Source organism: Scyliorhinus torazame, chromosome 4 (assembly GCF_047496885.1).
Source record: "Scyliorhinus torazame isolate Kashiwa2021f chromosome 4, sScyTor2.1, whole genome shotgun sequence".
Lineage (NCBI taxonomy): Eukaryota > Metazoa > Chordata > Chondrichthyes > Carcharhiniformes > Scyliorhinidae > Scyliorhinus > Scyliorhinus torazame.
The window spans coordinates 236,603,425-236,620,697 of record NC_092710.1 but is presented as its reverse complement, the minus strand read 5'-3'; the positions used below and the strand labels follow the sequence as shown (position 1 = coordinate 236,620,697).

Sequence of the window (17,273 nt, the reverse complement as noted above, 5' to 3'; positions counted from 1 at the left end):
GTTAGAACTGTTGCTTCACAGCTTCAGGGTCCCAGGTTTGATTCCCGACTTGGGTCACTGTCTGTGCGGAGTTTGCACGTTCTCCCCATGTCTGTGTGGGTTTCCTCCGGGTGCTCCGGTTTCCTCCCACAGTCCAAAGATGTGCAGGCTAGATGGATTGGCCATGCTAAATTGCCCTTAGTGTCCAAAAAGGTTAGGTGGGGTTACTGGGTTACGGGGATAGGGTGGAGGTGTGGGCTTAAGTAGGGTGCTCTTTCCAAGGGCCGGTGCAGACTCGATGGGCCGAATGGCCTCCTACACTGTAAATTCTATGATTTGGTTAAATCGTGCCCAGTGCTACTGGTTCAGTCAAAAGGTTACAGTAGTGCAGTTCCAAGGATCATTGATAGCCCAAATTAACAAAATCTGTGTCACATGGGGACGAATTACTCTGGTCCTTCTGAATACATGCACTCTTACTTTCAGTATTTCTAATGAACCATAAATGCAAGAAGAAAGCATTTAGAATTTTACTCAATGTACCTACAGAATATGTTTAAAGTGATATTAAAAATAGAAACCATAATTGTAACAATGAAACTCAGTTCCGTAATTACAGTGACACAGCACTAACTGACTGGCTTAACATGGCTTTGTGGAAAAACTCTTTTGTGACAATATTAGCAAGTTAACAATCACTGGGTAACCTTTTGTCCTTAATTCTTGTGACTTAAGCACTACCTTTGCAGCATTGAGAAGAAAATCAGGCTGACGGGACCACAAGTCTAGTTTAATTAATGCAGATGATATTGTATCACACTTTGATCCGAGATCTTTTGCTTGTGCCCAAGTAAAAGTCCTTTAATAGCTCTTGAGAGCCGGAAAAAAATTGGTGACCAAAGGAAATGGTCACTTAGCAATTTAAATAACGTGGGCGCGATTTACCGGCTTCGTCGCGCCCAACTTTGTGATGCGACGAGGCCGTTGAATCTCACGAGAAGCGTGATTCGCAAGATTCAATGGAATCTTGAGAGACATTGCGATCTGGAACTCGCCCTCACTGGGCAAAATCCAGATTAGCATATTTAAGTGAGCCATTAGGCTCATTTAAATGTGTCTGCCGAATTCCTGACACCTAACGGCCTCAGCTGAGAGATCTCGCCAGGGCGCCGTGTAGCACCGAACCACACAAACGTCGACCAGGTGTAACGGCACATAGGGGTGATCGCCAGGGCCATTAGAGACCCCTGGTGGCCAGGCTCTGGGCAAGGTTATACCCTGGGGTGGTCGCCCAGGGCCATTAGAGACCCCTGGTGGCCAGGCTCTGGGCAAGGTTATACCCTGGCACTTCTGCTGGCACTGGGTCACCTTGGCACTGCCAGCCTGACACTTTGGAACTGCCACTTGGGCACACTGGCAGTGCTAACTTGGCACTGCCAGGGTGCCTGGGTGGCACTGCCAGGTACCAGGTTGCCCACACCAGAGTAGTTCAGGCCTGTGGTGCATTACCCATAAGAGGTGGGGTGAGGGGGGAATCGCGGACCATATAAGAGGTAGATTGGGTGCAGTAGGAGGGGGGGAGGTCGAAAGATCGAGGCGGCCTTTAAAAAGGTCGCCCCGATCCACGAGTGCACTTCCTGGAAAGACTTGGGGACTCTGAAATTATGTAAGTGGGGCTTTGGCGGGGCGTCTTCTGCCGGGGCAAAATAAGAAGCAAAGTGCTGTTGCACGGGGTCTTTCTCGGTGTTGTAGGCGCTGAGAAACATCCCGCTCAAGGTGCCCGAAATGAGACTCTGTTTTTGTCCCGTTGAATCGCGTCCCATATATTTTGTTTCAAGGTTTCTCGGGTTCAGATGTTTGGTGGAAACTGCATCTGGTTTTGTTGTTTTGTAAAGTTTTGTCATTCCCCTCTATCCGTTATTAGTATAAATAACTTTACCTTGGTAGTAAAGTCTACAAATTACCTTCCGAATAAAGTGCCTTTTTATGGAGCAAAGAATGTGTTTTTGTTTCATTTTTATTTGATTTGTGTAGTGATTCAGTTATTCTTTACTCACATCTGCTGCTTATTATACTCTTGTTCTGCAGAAATTTGGCAGCCGGCAAAATAGCTTTGTATTGAAACATATTTAGAAATCATTACTGCACTTCCAGACAATTAGGAACTGGTATTTCTTATGTGTGGCTGAGAGTTGTTGCACAGGCCTTTTTGTGAGAGCACTGAATTAGAATTCACTTCTTGTGCCGAGCAATAGATAGCATAGAATTAGCGGGAAGGTGGTCAATCGAGTAAATTAATAAATTATGATAAATAAAGTTTTTTTAAAAATGTGATGAATAGACGAGCTGTCTGGTTTATAATATATGTTTATGTGCCCATTAGGCGGAGGGGCTTTCTGGTGGTTTTGGGGTTGGGGCGGAAGTGGGGGGGGAGCGAGGGTGGTGAGGAGTCTCGACCATACCACAGGGCAAATCCAGTTGGATATTTTGAGACTTTCGGAAAAATGAGAAAGCAGTAGAGTTTTAATGAAAATATGGTTGGTGGCAACTCCTTCTGAGAATACAGAGCACTTAAGAGTACATTATTGTTACCGTTAGGTAACATGGGCTGGATTCTCCAATAATGGGGTTATGTCCCCACGCCCGCGAAACATTGTGCGCAAATCACTCTTGACTTACCTGGAGAAAGTCCAGAGTGATTCTCCTACCTGGAAGGGGCTAGCAGGGTCCCAGGGCAGTCCTCGCAGCTCCGGCTGCCGATACGGGGACCTGCACTTCCGGTCGGGGGTCCGCGCATGCGCACAGCGGCTGCCTGTGGCAGCTGCCCTGCGCGACATGGCCGACCCACACCGTGGACCAGCACCAGAAGATAGGCCCGTCCCCAGTCGCGCGTGCCCGCCGATCAATGGCCCCCGATCGATAGCCTGGCCGTCCTGGAGGCCCTCCCCGTGAATGATCCCCTTGCCCCCCACCAGGGCTACCGTGGACCATGCCGAACGGCCACCGGGTGGAACCATGAGAGAACCGCACCGGCGGGAACTCGGCCAGCTGCACTTGGAGAATTGCCGCGGGGACCTCTGTCAATGGTCCCTGACCGGCGCCGCGTTGCCGCCGATTCTCCGGGGACTGGAGAATCGTGGGAGCGGCATCGGACCCAGGGCGAAATTCTCCTACCCGCCCCGCCACATTTCTGCCCCGACCGGCCGGCTGGAGTCTCCGTAACACCGGCCGGTCAATGGGGTTTCCCATTGTGGGGCAGCCCCACGCCGTCGGGAAACCCCCAGGCGCCGGCAAAACGGAGACTCCCGCCGGCGGAGAATGACGCCCCCAATCTCGGGTGTGATGCCCATTCTCCGCCCCCGCGCCGAGTGCGATTTCGGCGCGGAGGCTCAGAGAATCCACCCCAACTTTTTCTCGTAATTGAATCTAAACCTGCATGGTGATCACATTGTGCAACTGGGCACCATTAATTTAGTTTACAAATATGAAATCTTGAAGTATTTGATTAACAGCACGGTAGCACAGTGGTTAGTACTGTTGCTTCACAGTTCCAGGGTCCCAGGTTCGATTCCCAACGTGGATCACTCTCCGTGCGGAGTTTCCACGCTTTCCCTGTGTCTGCGTGGGTTTTCTCCGGGCACTCCGGAGTGTTCAGAAAGATGTGCTGTTAGCTGAATTGACCATTCTTAATTCTCCCTCTGTGTACCCGAACAGGCGCCGGAATGTGGCGACTAGGGGCTTTTCACAGTTACTTCATTGCAGTGTTAATGTAAGCCGATTGTGACAATAATTATACAGTATAAACAGTTGCATCATTTAAATGTTTAAATAACAATATCTAAAGATAGTAAATAGTCTACACGTTCTCCCCGTGTGTGCGTGGGTTTCCTCCGGGTGCTCCGGTTTTCTCCCACAGTCCAAGATGTGCAGGTTAGGTGGATTGGCCATGCTAAATTGCCCTTAGTGTCCAAAAAGGTTGGGTGGGGTTATGGGGATAGAGTGATGGTGTGGGCTTGGGGAGGGTGATCTTTCCAAGGGCCGGTGCAGACTCGATGGGCAGAATGGCCTCCTTCTGCACTGTAAATTGTATGATTCTATGATTATGCTCTTTACCCTCCTCTGAATTTAAGCCTAAATCTTAGTCCGTTGGTTTGACAAATATCAAAACTCTGAATTGACTGACTACTGGAACAGCCGTGATGTGATGAGAATTATAGAATTTACAGTGCAGAAGGAGGCCATTCAGCCCATCGAGTCTGCACCGACCCTTACAAAGAGCACTCTACTGAAGCCCACATATCTACCCTATCCCCGTAACCCAGTAACCTCCACTTCACATTTTTTGGACACTAAGGGCAATTTAGGATGGCCAATCTACCTAACCCGCACATCTTTGGAGGGAGGAAACCGGAGCACCCGGAGGAAACCCACGCAGACACGGGGGAGAACGTGCAGACTCCGCACAGACAGTGACCCAAGCCGGGAATCGAACCTGGGACCCTGGAGCTGTGAAGCAACTGTGCTAACCACTGTCCTACCGTGCTGCCCCCTTTCATGAGGCATGCATTCATTCATTTTATTTTTATAAAAATGTTATAGAAACCCGTGATTATTTCTCTTTGCAAAAGAAAAGAAAACAGCAGATGCTGGAACTTGTTTTGATGAAAAGTCATCGACCTGAAACATTTGGTGGAATATTCTGATTTTTTGGCTCAGTGCCAACTTGGGCGGGAAAAGCTGGGTGTAGCCCGCAGGTTCCACTGCTGACTTTTCATGCCATATTTCTTGACTCTTAGTCGAAAACAAACCAGGAAGCTGGTCCTACAACGTCACTCCAGAGCCCGCCCCGCCAGAAATTTCAGCTCTCGCAAAATTGAGGCACCTCTTTAAAAAGGTCACTGCCAGGGAAGTGTCTGGGCCCTGCACGGACGTGACTGTCACTCCCTTGGGGGCTGCACTCACCTGTTCACCTCGGGAAAATCCTGTTTGCACGTCGTGGGGGACCTGTTATGATTCATGTCTGCGTGCCATCATATCAATGGACAGTCCAATGTAGGGGTACAATTTGCATGTAAATTAGATGTAAATGAAGATTCCAAATTTTAAAGTCAGGATCCCTGTTACATCATTGGGACAATCGAGCGGAGAAATCCCACCGATGTAAAAGCCATTCGGCTCCATCACTCGATTCTCTGCCGCCTACCCCATTCTCTGCTCCCCAAAACGAGGATGGGAAATCGCACCCCCCCCCCTCCCCCGCCCCCCCCCCCCAACCACCATTAATTCTGTTTCTCTTCAAAGATATTTCCAGAATTTTTTGTTTTTTATTTAATTTCTCTTTGGTTGTGAAAGTGCCAATATTTAAATTGCCTCAGTGTTCGCCTTACTTTAATCCAAAGGCAGGATTTTCCCTGCAGAGCTTCAGGACTTTCCCATCAGGACTTTTCCATCAGGGGGTTTGAGCCACACTGTCCAGGGAACAGTAACTCATCTGTGATCTTCCCCGAATTGGACAATTAATGGCCAGAGGGTGAGCTTGCTTGTCCAGTTAAGGCCAACGGAGGGCCTATAAAGTGAGGGATAGGGCATCCAAGATGGGAGCACCATTCTCCGACTTTCAAAACCTTAAATAAAATATTTCTAAAAGACCGTAGCAATTGGCTTACCATTGTGGGAGGGGGAGGGTCACTACCGTCCACTGGAAAACCTACAGCTGAAGCCAGGAAGGGAGGGAGTGCCTCTAAAGTTCTGGTCTCATGGTCTGCTGCAGGGAGGCCACCTCGAGGCAACTGCACTGTCCCCCACAGCCTACAGGGGCCTGATGGGCAACTGGGATATTCCCAGTCTGGCAATAGGCCTTTTGGCCATTAATTATCCGAATTAGCCATCCGCCGCTTGCCCCATCCCCATCCTGTCTCTGGGAAATGGTTTGGGGCAGGATGGCGTTGAGGGACTGGGATGGGGTGAAATTTCCTTTCCCGCCACTTTCGTGTCCATCCCATTGAGGCCTAAACATACAGTCCCAGGAATTTCAAAAATGAGGTGGTTATGCCTCCTGCATATATTCCTCTGCCAACCCAGAACGATCTTGGACCAGTAGTACAATTAAATATTTTGTTTAAGATTTCATTACACCAGCAAAACCTTTCCTCATTGACCAAGAGGACAGACAAGTGTCCATTACACAGATCTTTGTCTTTGCTGTCTTGATGTGGCACACATTGACCGACCCCCAATAAATCACTCCATTTTCCTTTTCTTCTTTTAGTTGCTCTTGAGAGCTTTGCTGTACCTGTGGATTGGTTATATAGGGAATCATAAAGTTAATTTGTGCCCTATCAATTAATAGCAAATCAGGGAAGCACACTGCCACTGAATTGCCTACATTTTCCCTGCCCCATCCTTAAAACAATGGGCCGGAATTTGGTGGAATCATGGAGACTCACTAAATCATCAGAAATCGTGGGCAGGACCCGGATCCAGAGGTACCGCACCCATTTCTGGCAGAAATCAATTTTGCCGGTACGGAAAGGGGGGGCGGGCATGATTCAGACAGGTGGGAAACCCCAACGTAACTGGCCATTTGAACTCCGTGATGAGTTCAAACAGACAACATTTTAGCAGTGGCAAAGCCCTTGTCCCATAATGTGAGAATCATGAATTTATTGAGAAGACGGAAATACTCATGAAGGGCGGATCAGGGGCGGGATTCTCCGCCGGTGGGATTCTCTGTTTTGCTGGTGCCTGGGGTTTCCCGATGGCGTGGGGCTGCCCCACAATGGGAAACCCCATTGACCAGCCGATGTAACGGAGAATCCCGGCAGTGGGTCGGTGCAGAAATGTGGCGCGGCGGGGCAGAGAATCCAGCCCAAGGTCTGTAGAACTGTCAAGTTGTGAAGTTATTTAAATAGACAGCCCTATAAAACAATGTTAAAACTGCCTGTCTATGTCTGTGAGAGTTGAAAAAAATCAGATCAATCAGTACAATAGTTGTTTGTTAGCATTACCCCAAGGGGTAGTATTTTATTATTAATGGTTGGCTCCTTTCTATAATTGTCCTAACAGGGGGTTGTAAATTCATAGTTAGATTGACAGCTTAAAGAGGTTATTGAAGGATTAGGGAGACGATTCTCCGATATGGAGGCCAAGAGTTCGCGCCGTCGTGATCGCCCTATTCTGGCCCCCACAGGGGACCAGCACGGCGCTGGAGCGGTTCACAAACTCTTTCACATCCGGGTACATGCACACCTGCCTAACCCCATCCCACACAAACACAGACTGACACATATACACACAACCTTGAATGCAGCAACACGTCTACACATTTTGATTATTGAGTCACGAACCCTGGAAATATGGACACATGGGGCGTCATTCTCCGACCCCCCGCCGAGTCGGAGAATGGCCGTTGGCCGCCGTGAATCCCGCCCCCGGCCCCGCCGAAGTCTCCGAAGGGAGAAAAGTCGGCGGGGCGTTAATGGCGCTGCTGCCGCGGAGAATGTCACGGGTCTGCGCAAGGCAGCCGATTTTTGGCCTGCCAATATTCTCCCTTCCGGATGGGCCGAAGTCCTGTCGACGTGATGACCGTTCACGTCGACGTGAATCAAACCTCCTTTTCATCGGCGTGACCCGCTGCTCCAGGCTCACGCCGACCAGCGAGGAGGTGAGTGACGGCCTGGGGGGTTGGCTCTGGGCAGGAAATGGCGTGGCCGCAGACTGATTGCGTGAGGAGAGGTGTGTCTCGGCTTTGTGTGTGTGTGTGCGGCGGGGCGGGGGGGGGGGTTGGTTAGAGTAGGCTGGGCTCCGGGGGAGTGCCGGGAGGGGGTCCGTGCTGGAGTGGAGGTTGGGGGTTGGAGGGCGTCCGTGCCGGGGTGGAGGTTGGGGGTTGGGGGGGGTCCGTGCCGGGGTGGAGGTTGGGGAGTGGGTCCGTGCCGGGGTGGAGGTTGGGGGTGGGGGGAGGTCCGTGCTGGGGTGGAGGTTGGGGGGGGGGGGTCCGTGCTGGGGTGGAGGTTGGGGGTTGGAGGGGGTCCGTGCCGGGGTGGAGGTTGGGGAGGGGTTCCGTGCTGGGGTGGAGGTTGGGGGTTGGAGGGTGTCCGTGCTGGGGTGGAGGTTGGGGGTTGGAGGGGGTCCGTGCCGGGGTGGAGGTTGGGGGGGGGGTCCGTGCTGGGGTGGAGGTTGGGGAGGGGGTCCATGCTGGGGTGGAGGTTGGGGGTTGGGGGGGGGGTCCGTGCTGGGGTGGAGGTTGGGGAGGGGGTCCGAGGTGGGGTGGAGGTTGGGGGTTGGGGGGGTCCGTGCCGGGGTGGAGGTTGGGGGTTGGGGGGGGTCCGTGCTGGGGTGGAGGTTGGGGAGGGGGTCCGTGCTGGGGTGGAGGTTGGGGGTTGGGGGGGGGTCCGTGCTGGGGTGGAGGTTGGGGGTTGGGGGGGTCCGTGCTGGGGTGGAGGTTGGGGGTTGGGGGGGGGGTCCGTGCTGGTGTGGAGGTTGGGGAGGGGGTCCGTGCTGGGTTGGAGGTTGGGGGTTGGAGGGGGTCTGTGCTGGGGTGGAGGTTGGGGGGGGGGTCCGTGCTGGGGTGGAGGTTGGGGGTTGGAGGGGGTCCGTGCCGGGGCGGAGGTTGGGGGGGGGTCCGTGCTGGGGTGGAGGTTGGGGAGGGGGTCCGTGCTGGGGTGGAGGTTGGGGGTTGGGGGGGGGGTCCGTGCCAGGGTGGAGGTTGGGGAGGGGGTCCGTGCCGGGGTGGAGGTTGGGGATTGGGGGGGGGGGTCCGTGCTGGGGTGGAGGTTGGGGGGGGTCCGTGCTGGGGTGGAGGTTGGGGGTTGGAGGGTGTCCGTGCTGGGGTGGAGGTTGGGGGTTGGAGGGGGTCCGTGCCGGGGTGGAGGTTGGGGGGGGGTCCGTGCTGGGGTGGAGGTTGGGGAGGGGGTCCGTGCTGGGGTGCAGGTTGGGGGTTGGGGGGGGGTCCGTGCTGGGGTGGAGGTTGGGGAGGGGGTCCGTGCTGGGGTGGAGGTTGGGGGTTGGGGGGGGTCCGTGCCGGGGTGGAGGATGGGGGTTGGAGGGGGTCCGTGCCGGGGTGGAGGTTGGGGAGGGGGTCCGTGCTGGGGTGGAGGTTGGGGTTGGAGGGTGTCCGTGCTGGGGTGGAGGTTGGGGGGGGGGGTCCGTGCCGGGGTGGAGGTTGGGGGGGGGTCCGTGCTGGGGTGGAGGTTGGGGAGGGGGTCCGTGCCGGGGTGGAGGTTGGGGGTTGGGGGGGGTCCGTGCTGGGGTAGAGGTTGGGGGTTGGGGGGGGTCCATGCTGGGGTGGAGGTTGGGGGTTGGGGGGGGTCCGTGCTGGGGTGGAGGTTGGGGAGGGGGTCCGTGCTGGGGTGGAGGTTGGGGGTTGGAGGGGGTCCGTGCTGGGGTGGAGGTTGGGGGGGGGGTTCGTGCTGGGGTGGAGGTTGGGGGTTGGGGGGGGTCCGTGCTGGGGTGGAGGTTGGGGAGGTGGTCCGTGCTGGGCTGGAGGTTGGGGGTTGGGGGGGGGTCCGTGCCGGGGTGGAGGTTGGGGAGGGGGTCCGTGCTGGGGTGGAGGTTGGGGGTTGGAGGGGGTCCGTGCTGGGGTGGAGGTTGGGGAGGGGGTCAGTGCCGAGGAGGGTGATGGGAGGGCAAATGAGTTGGTCCACCTGGCCAGGTGCCAGCCTCCAACAGTTGGACCCATGCGGTCCATGCCACCTGGCTGGGGGGAGGAGGGATATGGGCAATGATGACATGTCGTCGTTCCCCTCCCCCCACCAGGCCGTCATGTTTTCAGACCATCCAGCGATGTTGGCCGCCGTGGTGGCAGCCGCTCATGTCTATGTTGCCCTGGATGAGGAGGAGGAGGAGGAGCGTGCCAGAGAGGCGGCGCAGGCTGCCGCAGAGGGGCAGGCGGCAGCCGCCCAGGTTGGAGGGACACCTGACCGACAGGACGAGGAGGGGGAGGAGGACGTCGCGGCCCCACGGCAACGGAGGCACCCGAGGGCGCCCCGTGTGTACCGGCCCCGGCAGTCATACCAGGACCTCACGGACCGGGAATGCAGGAGGAGACTCCGGATGAGCCGGGAAACCGTGGCACACATCTGCCGCCTGCTGGCACACCTGTCACCGCGTGGCACTGGCGGGGGACACCCTCTCCCTGTGTCCATCAAGGTTACGGTGGCCCTGAACTTTTATGCAACGGGGTCATTCCAGGCACCGAGTGGGGACCTGTCCGGCATATCGCAGACATCGGTGCACCGGTGCATCCGGGCAGTGACAGATGCCCTTTATGCCATGGCGCACCGCTACATCCGCTTCTCCGTGGACCGGGCCAGCCAAGATGCCCGGGCCGTGGGCTTCTCTGCTGTTGCCGGGTTCCCCATGGTCAAGGGCGCGATCGATGGGATGCACGTCGCCGTGCGGCCACCTGCAGATAACAGGGCCGTGTTCACTAAAGGGGACCTATTCGATGAACGTACAGGTGGTCTGCGACCACCGCATGATGATCCTGCACGTCTGCGCCCGTCACCCAGGCAGTGTACACGACTCATTCGTGTTGTCGTGGTCATCCATCCCCGGCATGTACGAGGGACGCCATCCCCGGCTGAGGGGCTGGTTGCTGGGCGACAGGGGCTACCCATTGCGATCGTGGCTGATGACGCCTATACGGAGGCCACGCAATGAGGCGGAGAACCGCTACAATGATGCCCATGTAGCGACAAGGGGAGTGATCGAGAGGTGCTTTGGCGTGCTGAAGATGCGTTTCAGGTGCCTGGACCTCTCTGGGGGCGCCCTCCAGTATCGGTCAGATAGGGTCGGCCGCATCATTGTGGTGTGCTGCGTCCTGCACAACATAGCCCAGCAGAGGGGCGATGTGCCGCAGGCAGAGGAGGGCGGAGTGGAGGAGCAGCAGGAAGAGGCACAGTCCTCCCCAGATGAGGGGGATGGGGGCAATGGTCAGGGCAGACGGGGTAGACACAGGCGGGTGGCTGTCCACCGTTACCGGCTGGCCCAACGGGCACGGGACAGACTGATAGCCGCCCGCTTCACTGACTAGATGGGCGTGGGAATCGGGTAGTATGGCCACAGACCGTACACCATGGCAACAGCCGACCACCCACACCCTCCACCCACCCAGCACCCTCACCCACCTCCCCAACCCCACACACCCCACCTGCATGCACACCACCCCCCCCCCCCAATTGCCGATCCACCGGCGGCACAACGGGCCGGGCTCACCCAGTTGCGGGTGGACGCGTGTCTATCGCAGGCCATGGAGGATGATGACAACCCGCCCTGCGATGAGCTCCTGGCTCTACATCGTTGGACTATGTCTGACCCATGGCCACAGTACCACCATCCACCCGGACCATCCCTGCATGCGGCTGTGACACTGCAGCGCACGGTCCCGTCCTCTGCCCGGGGGATGTTGATGGCGGCCCAGGGGGAAGGGGGCAGACTCACCTGGGGCTGAGGCAAGACCACCCCTCACACACACACTTGCGCTCAACGTACATGACACGCCCGCACACTTTGGACAGAGCACAAAGGCAGCTTCGGTAGGTGTAACATTGACTTTAATAACCAAAGGAGTTCATGCACGTGCCGTAGCCCCTAAAACTCATCTGTGCCCTGCACCCGTGCCAACTTACTCAGTGTCTAATTGTTTGGCCTTACGGGCCCTTTGACTACGTCTACGTGGTTCCCCAGACGGTACAGCAGAACTGGAGGTGGACTCCTGTGATTCCTGCCCTCTGACACTGGATCCCTTTGGCGGCCATTTCCTGGGGCGTCCTGGCGTAGATGGGCCAGGCGGCGGCCCGGGCGACTGGGATGGCGAGCTGCCAGCCTGTCCTGCCCGTTGCCCACCCGATGCACCTGGGACGGAAGGGGGGGAGTCCGAGGTGTCGCGGTGTACCGGGACCTCCCCTACAGAGGGAGCCGGGACGGACCACACCACCTCCTCCTCCCTCGGGGTGCCCGATGGCCCCCAGGCCTCTACATGGGTGGGGGATGTGAACGGACTGGCCATCCGACGCCCCCCCGACATCTGGCGCTGCCAGTCCTGGAGGCCCGTGCTGGTATCGACAGGGGTCTGCAGGTTTGCAGCCATGGAGCCCAGGGTGTTGTCAAACCCTGTCTGTGAAAGTGCGACGCCGGCTCGCACATGGCCACTGGCGCCGATGCCCTCAGCGATGGCCTGCTGAGACTGGGCCATGGCCTGCAGAGACTGGGCCATGGCCTGCAGAGACTGGGCCATGGCCTGCAGAGACTGTGCTACGGCCTGCTGAGACTGGGCCATGGCCTGCTGAGACTGGGCTATGGCGTTGAGCGCATCTGGCGCTGGCACTGGCTCATGCCCTCCTGTGAGAGGGCAGCCATTTCCTGGGCCACAGACACCGCCTGCACGGAAGGCCCCAGGCCTCGCAAACCGTTCCCCACGTCCGACACCGTCGCACCCATTGCCTCCACCGCGGACGCCACCCGTGCGGTGTCAGCCTGGGTGGCACGCATGCCGCAGCCGCCACAAGCCACCCGTCACCCTATTTGCTCGTCTCCGTGTCGGTGGTTGCATCGGATCTATGTGTGGGAGTGGTAACTGCAGGAACCCGGGATCCATCTGGGCGGCAGATGTTCGCTTGGCCTGGGCTGCCCTCCGACCGCCCGGCCCCTGTGCTGCTCCTACCTCCACCTGCTGTACCGGGACGGCTGTGTGTGCGCACCAGTGAGTGTACCAGACGCCTCATCACTAAAGTGCCCAACCGTGGTGAGTGTTTCTACGATGGTGGAGGGTGTTGGTGACAGCAGTGGCGTTGTGTCGTGCTCTTCATCCCAATCTGACTCCATGGCACTTTGGGGTGGGGGTTCGTCTCCACCCATCCACTCTGAGTCACTGTCCGGTATTTCGTCTTCCCGGGTAGGGGTGTCCTGGGTAGTGCTGTCCCGGGTAGTGCTGTTCCGGGTAGGGGTGTCCTGGGTAGTGCTGTCCCGGGTAGTGCTGTCCCGGGTAGGGGTGTCCTGGGTAGTGGTGTCCCGGATAGGGGTGTCCTGGATAGTGGTGTCCTGGGTAGTGGTGTCCTGGCTCGGATGTGACGGGGGCCTGTGGCTGCCCCCCTCATCGCTGGGTGGTCGCTCCCGCACGTGACGGGGGTGTCGTCTCCCTGTTGCTCCAGGTCTCTCCGTCTCCCGTGGTGTGCGAGGGGCATCCTGCGGGCGTCGCATGCTGGAGGGTCCAGGTCTCTCTGTCTCCCGTGGTGTGCGAGGGGCATCCTGCGGGCGTCGCATGCTGGAGGGTCCGGGTCTCTCCGTCTCCCGTGGTCTCCGAGGGGCATCCTGCGGGCGTCGCATGCTGGAGGGTCTGGGTCTCTCCGTCTCCCGTGGTCTCCGAGGGGCATCCTGCGGGCGGTGTGCATCTGCGGGGATGGGTGCCTGGACGTTTGGTCCTGCGATACACAATGAAGCATGCATGGTTAGACATCAGGCAGTGATCAGGTGATACGGGGGAGGGGGATATAGGGGAGGGGGGATATGGGGACGGGCTGTTGGTGGCTCACTTGCTCGTGGGCCCCCGACCTCTGCATCAGCAACCTCCCGGTCCTCAGGTCCGCCAGCCAGTTCCAGGGCCCTTTCCTCGTGTACGGTCAGTGGCCTCTCATCAGCGGGCCCTCCTCCAGTCCTCACATGCTCCCTATTGTTGTGTGTGCGCTTCTCCTGTGGGGGGGGGGGGGGGGGGGGTGGTGGTGGCAGGGGTAAAAGGCAACAGTGTTAGGCAGGTATATGAATGCACTCCATCGGTTGCGCGTGCATTGCAGAGGTTAAGGTTAGGGCTGGATTCACTTGGGGATATGGGGGATATGGGGGAGGGGGGATATGGGTGAGGGGGGATATGGGGGAGGGGGTATATGAGGGAGGGGGGATATGGGGGAGGGGGGATATGGGGGAGGGGGGATATGGGGGATATGGGGGAGGGGGGATATGGGGGAGGGGGGGATATGGGGGAGGGGGGATATGGGGGAGGGGGGATATGGGGGATATGGGGGGAGGGGGGATATGGGGGAGGGGGGGATATGGGGGAGGGGGGATAAGGGGGAGGGGGGGATATGGGGGAGGCTCACCCTGCCTGCTCTGACGAGGTCGTTCACCTTCTTGTGGCACTGGGTGCCTGTCCGTGGTGTCAGGGCCACAGCGGTGACGGCCTCTGCCACTTCCCTCCACAGACGCCGGCTGTGGCGTGGGGCAACTCTGCGGCCGTGCCCGGGATACAGGGCGTCCCTCCTCTGCTCCACCGCGTCCAGGAGCGCTTCCACATCGCGTGACTCGAACCTCGGGGCTGAGCGACGGCCAGCCATCCAGTCGGGTGTTGCGGTCGGGTGTTCCGGTCGGTTTGGGGGGAGGCTGCGCGGCCTTATGAGCCGTCACGCCGTGCAGCGCGTATGACGCTGCACGGCGTGAACCAATGCGCAAGCGCGGATCCCGTTACGTCGCTGCTGGCCCATTTCGGGCCGGAGACTATCGTCCCATTTTTATGACGTGACGCAAGTGGGATTTGCGCCGTTTTTTGCGCCGATTGGCGGACTTTCGGCCGATAACGGAGAATTTCGCCCAAGTAGTTTCACTTCCTATTAAGTTCCTGTTAAATCATCTGAAGAATTTCAAATGGTTAGATCTTTGGATAAGAATCAGGAGTTGCTTCTGCTCTTGCAGATTCTTTTTCTGTATTTATATATATATATATTTTTTTTTTTCAATGAGTGACCACAACCAATCTGATTGTATATTTTAAGTACACCACCCATTATAGCCGTTTTCCAAATATAAATCATTTGTAACAATTCCGGAGTGACTGACACTTCTTTTGAGTGCCAATGACCACATCAAGAGAATTGGCCAAGAGAAATTAATGAGCAAGCGCTCAATGACTCACATATCTGAGTGCTGACTAACAGTTTTGCTCGAACGATATGCCGATTTCCTCCCTCCCAGCAATCGGTATTTTTGGATTTGGCTACTTATGGTTTTTCCTTCTCCTTTATCATCATAGAATTTACAGTGCAGAAGGAGGCCATTCGACCCATCAAGTCTGCACCGACTCTTGGAAAGAGCACCCTACCCAAGGTCAACAGCTCCACCCTATCCCCATAACCCAGTAACCCCACCCAACACTAAGGGCAATTTTGGACACTAAGGGCAATTTATCATGGCCAATCCACCTAACCTGCACGTCTTTGGACTGTGGGAGGAAACCGGAGCACCCGGAGGAAACCCACGCACACACGGGGAGGATGTGCAGACTCCGCACAGACAGTGACCCTAGCCGGAATCGAACTTGGGACCCTGGAACTGTGAAGCAATTGTGCTATCCACAATGCTACCGTGCTGCCCCATATGATGTGCTTCTTCTACTCCCACTTCCATTGGAATGAATTACCTTTCAATGACATTCAATTTCAACTTGAAAATGTAGACAGTCCTCAGAGTGTGGTCATAAACTCCTTTTTTATTTGGTGGATAGGGTGGTGAAGGTGGGAGATGTGGATGGAGGTGAAGGGAGAGATAGCAATACCAGCTTATTTAAACAGATATTAAACCAATTACAAAAAAAAATCAACAGTGGGACATTTCAAGGAGCACTATTCATTGGGGGCTCTTGCAAATACATTAACATCAAGACATTCCATGGGTAATTCAAAAATAATGAAGTCTCTTAAATAGATGTAACCCATTCATTTGTTTTCTGTAATGTAGTTATTAGTGAATGCTATTGACCAAGAATACTCAAATCCATGATAAAGACTTGTGCAAATTTACTGAAGAAGGGAATACTGTCTCACTGTCTAATTATTGTAGCACAACTAATATCCTGGATTATTTTTAAATCAATAGAATGAGGTACATGATAAATTAAAGGGACGCAGGCTAGCAAATGCCCTGAGGCGCATGTAATATTTTCTAGGGTGCTGAAGAAAATGAGGGAAGAAAATTTGCAACATTGACGACAGCTATAAAAGAATCATGGAACAGTGCTAAATCATTCCAGGAAGCCTATATTTAAAATCAAAAAGGAGGATAAATAGATTGAAATATTTTGAGGGGAAAATATGCATGCCGAGAGTTGCAGTAGATGTACATTATAGTTACTTCTAGAAATGCTGAAATGCTGCACTGGATGTTAGTTGGAAAAATTAGGACATATGCAGAATAGTAAAGGTGATGGTATAAAGAGGGATTGCTAAAACTCAGCAAAGCTTCCAGTAAATTGATGTTTCTTGGACTGGCAGGTGATGACCGATGGGGGCCTACAGATAGAAAAGCCTGATTCAAGAAGTCATTAGATGGATCTGTAAAATTGAGGCATTGCATTATTTGAAAGGTAATAATACATCATGCCTTGGTAATAAATAGTCGGAAGCCTCCTAGGACTTGTCTGATTGCTTCTGAAGGGTTGGAGAGGATTTTTTGCAGAGGGGTGCTAAATTTGCGCAATGTCTTACCATTCCAAGAGGTGAGCAGAAGATGCAACCAGTCAGTAGATTGGTTAGCATTTATATGCTTGATGTCTTTTTGTGTCCTAATACATAAATGTATAAAGCTCCTGAGATGGGTCAAAATTCAATCACAAGGAGAGCGGCTTCCTGTCCTAAAGTTTCAATGTGTGTTCCGATAGATTTGACCCAGACATCCATGAGCACATTAGCCTAACAGCAGGTAAAGATTGAACTTCAGTTGTTTCTATACAGCAATACCTTAAAGGAAAGCACCAACATGGATTACGAAGCCAAAAACCCCAGTTGACAATTCTCCTTCACACCAGTTGAAAATGTTACAAATGGGGTGAATATAGGAACTGATGATTTTTGTGGGCTTTTGGAAAGTCTGCTCCAAGATTTCATATGTAGGGCTTTTAATGAAGCTAATAAATTAATTAAACATGGGAATCCATGGGATTGCATAAGGAAAAAAGGCTTTCATTTATATATGCATTTTTATAATGACCTTCATGACCACAGGACATCTTGGATTGGATTGGATTTGTTTATTCTCACGTGTACCGAGGTACAGTGAAAAGTATTTTTCTGCGAGCAGCTCAACAGATCATTAAGTACATGAGAAGAAAAGGGAATAAAAGAAAATACATATTAGGGCAACACAACGTATACAATGTAACTACATAAGCACTGGCATCGGATGAAGCATACAGGGTGTAGTGTTAATGAAATCAGTCCATAAGAGGGTCATTTAGGAGTCTGGTGACAGTGGGGAAGAAGCTGTTTTTGAGTCTGTTCGTGCGTGTTCTCAGACTTCTGTATCTCCTGCCCGAT

At 54.8% G+C, this 17,273-nt stretch overlaps 1 protein-coding gene across 2 annotated transcripts in view; it reads left to right on the top strand.

The window, feature by feature from the left end:
- bach2b (BTB and CNC homology 1, basic leucine zipper transcription factor 2b) overlaps positions 1–17,273 on the top strand; it is a 402,051-nt gene that overhangs the window by 85,996 nt on the left and 298,782 nt on the right. The window lies entirely within an intron of this gene.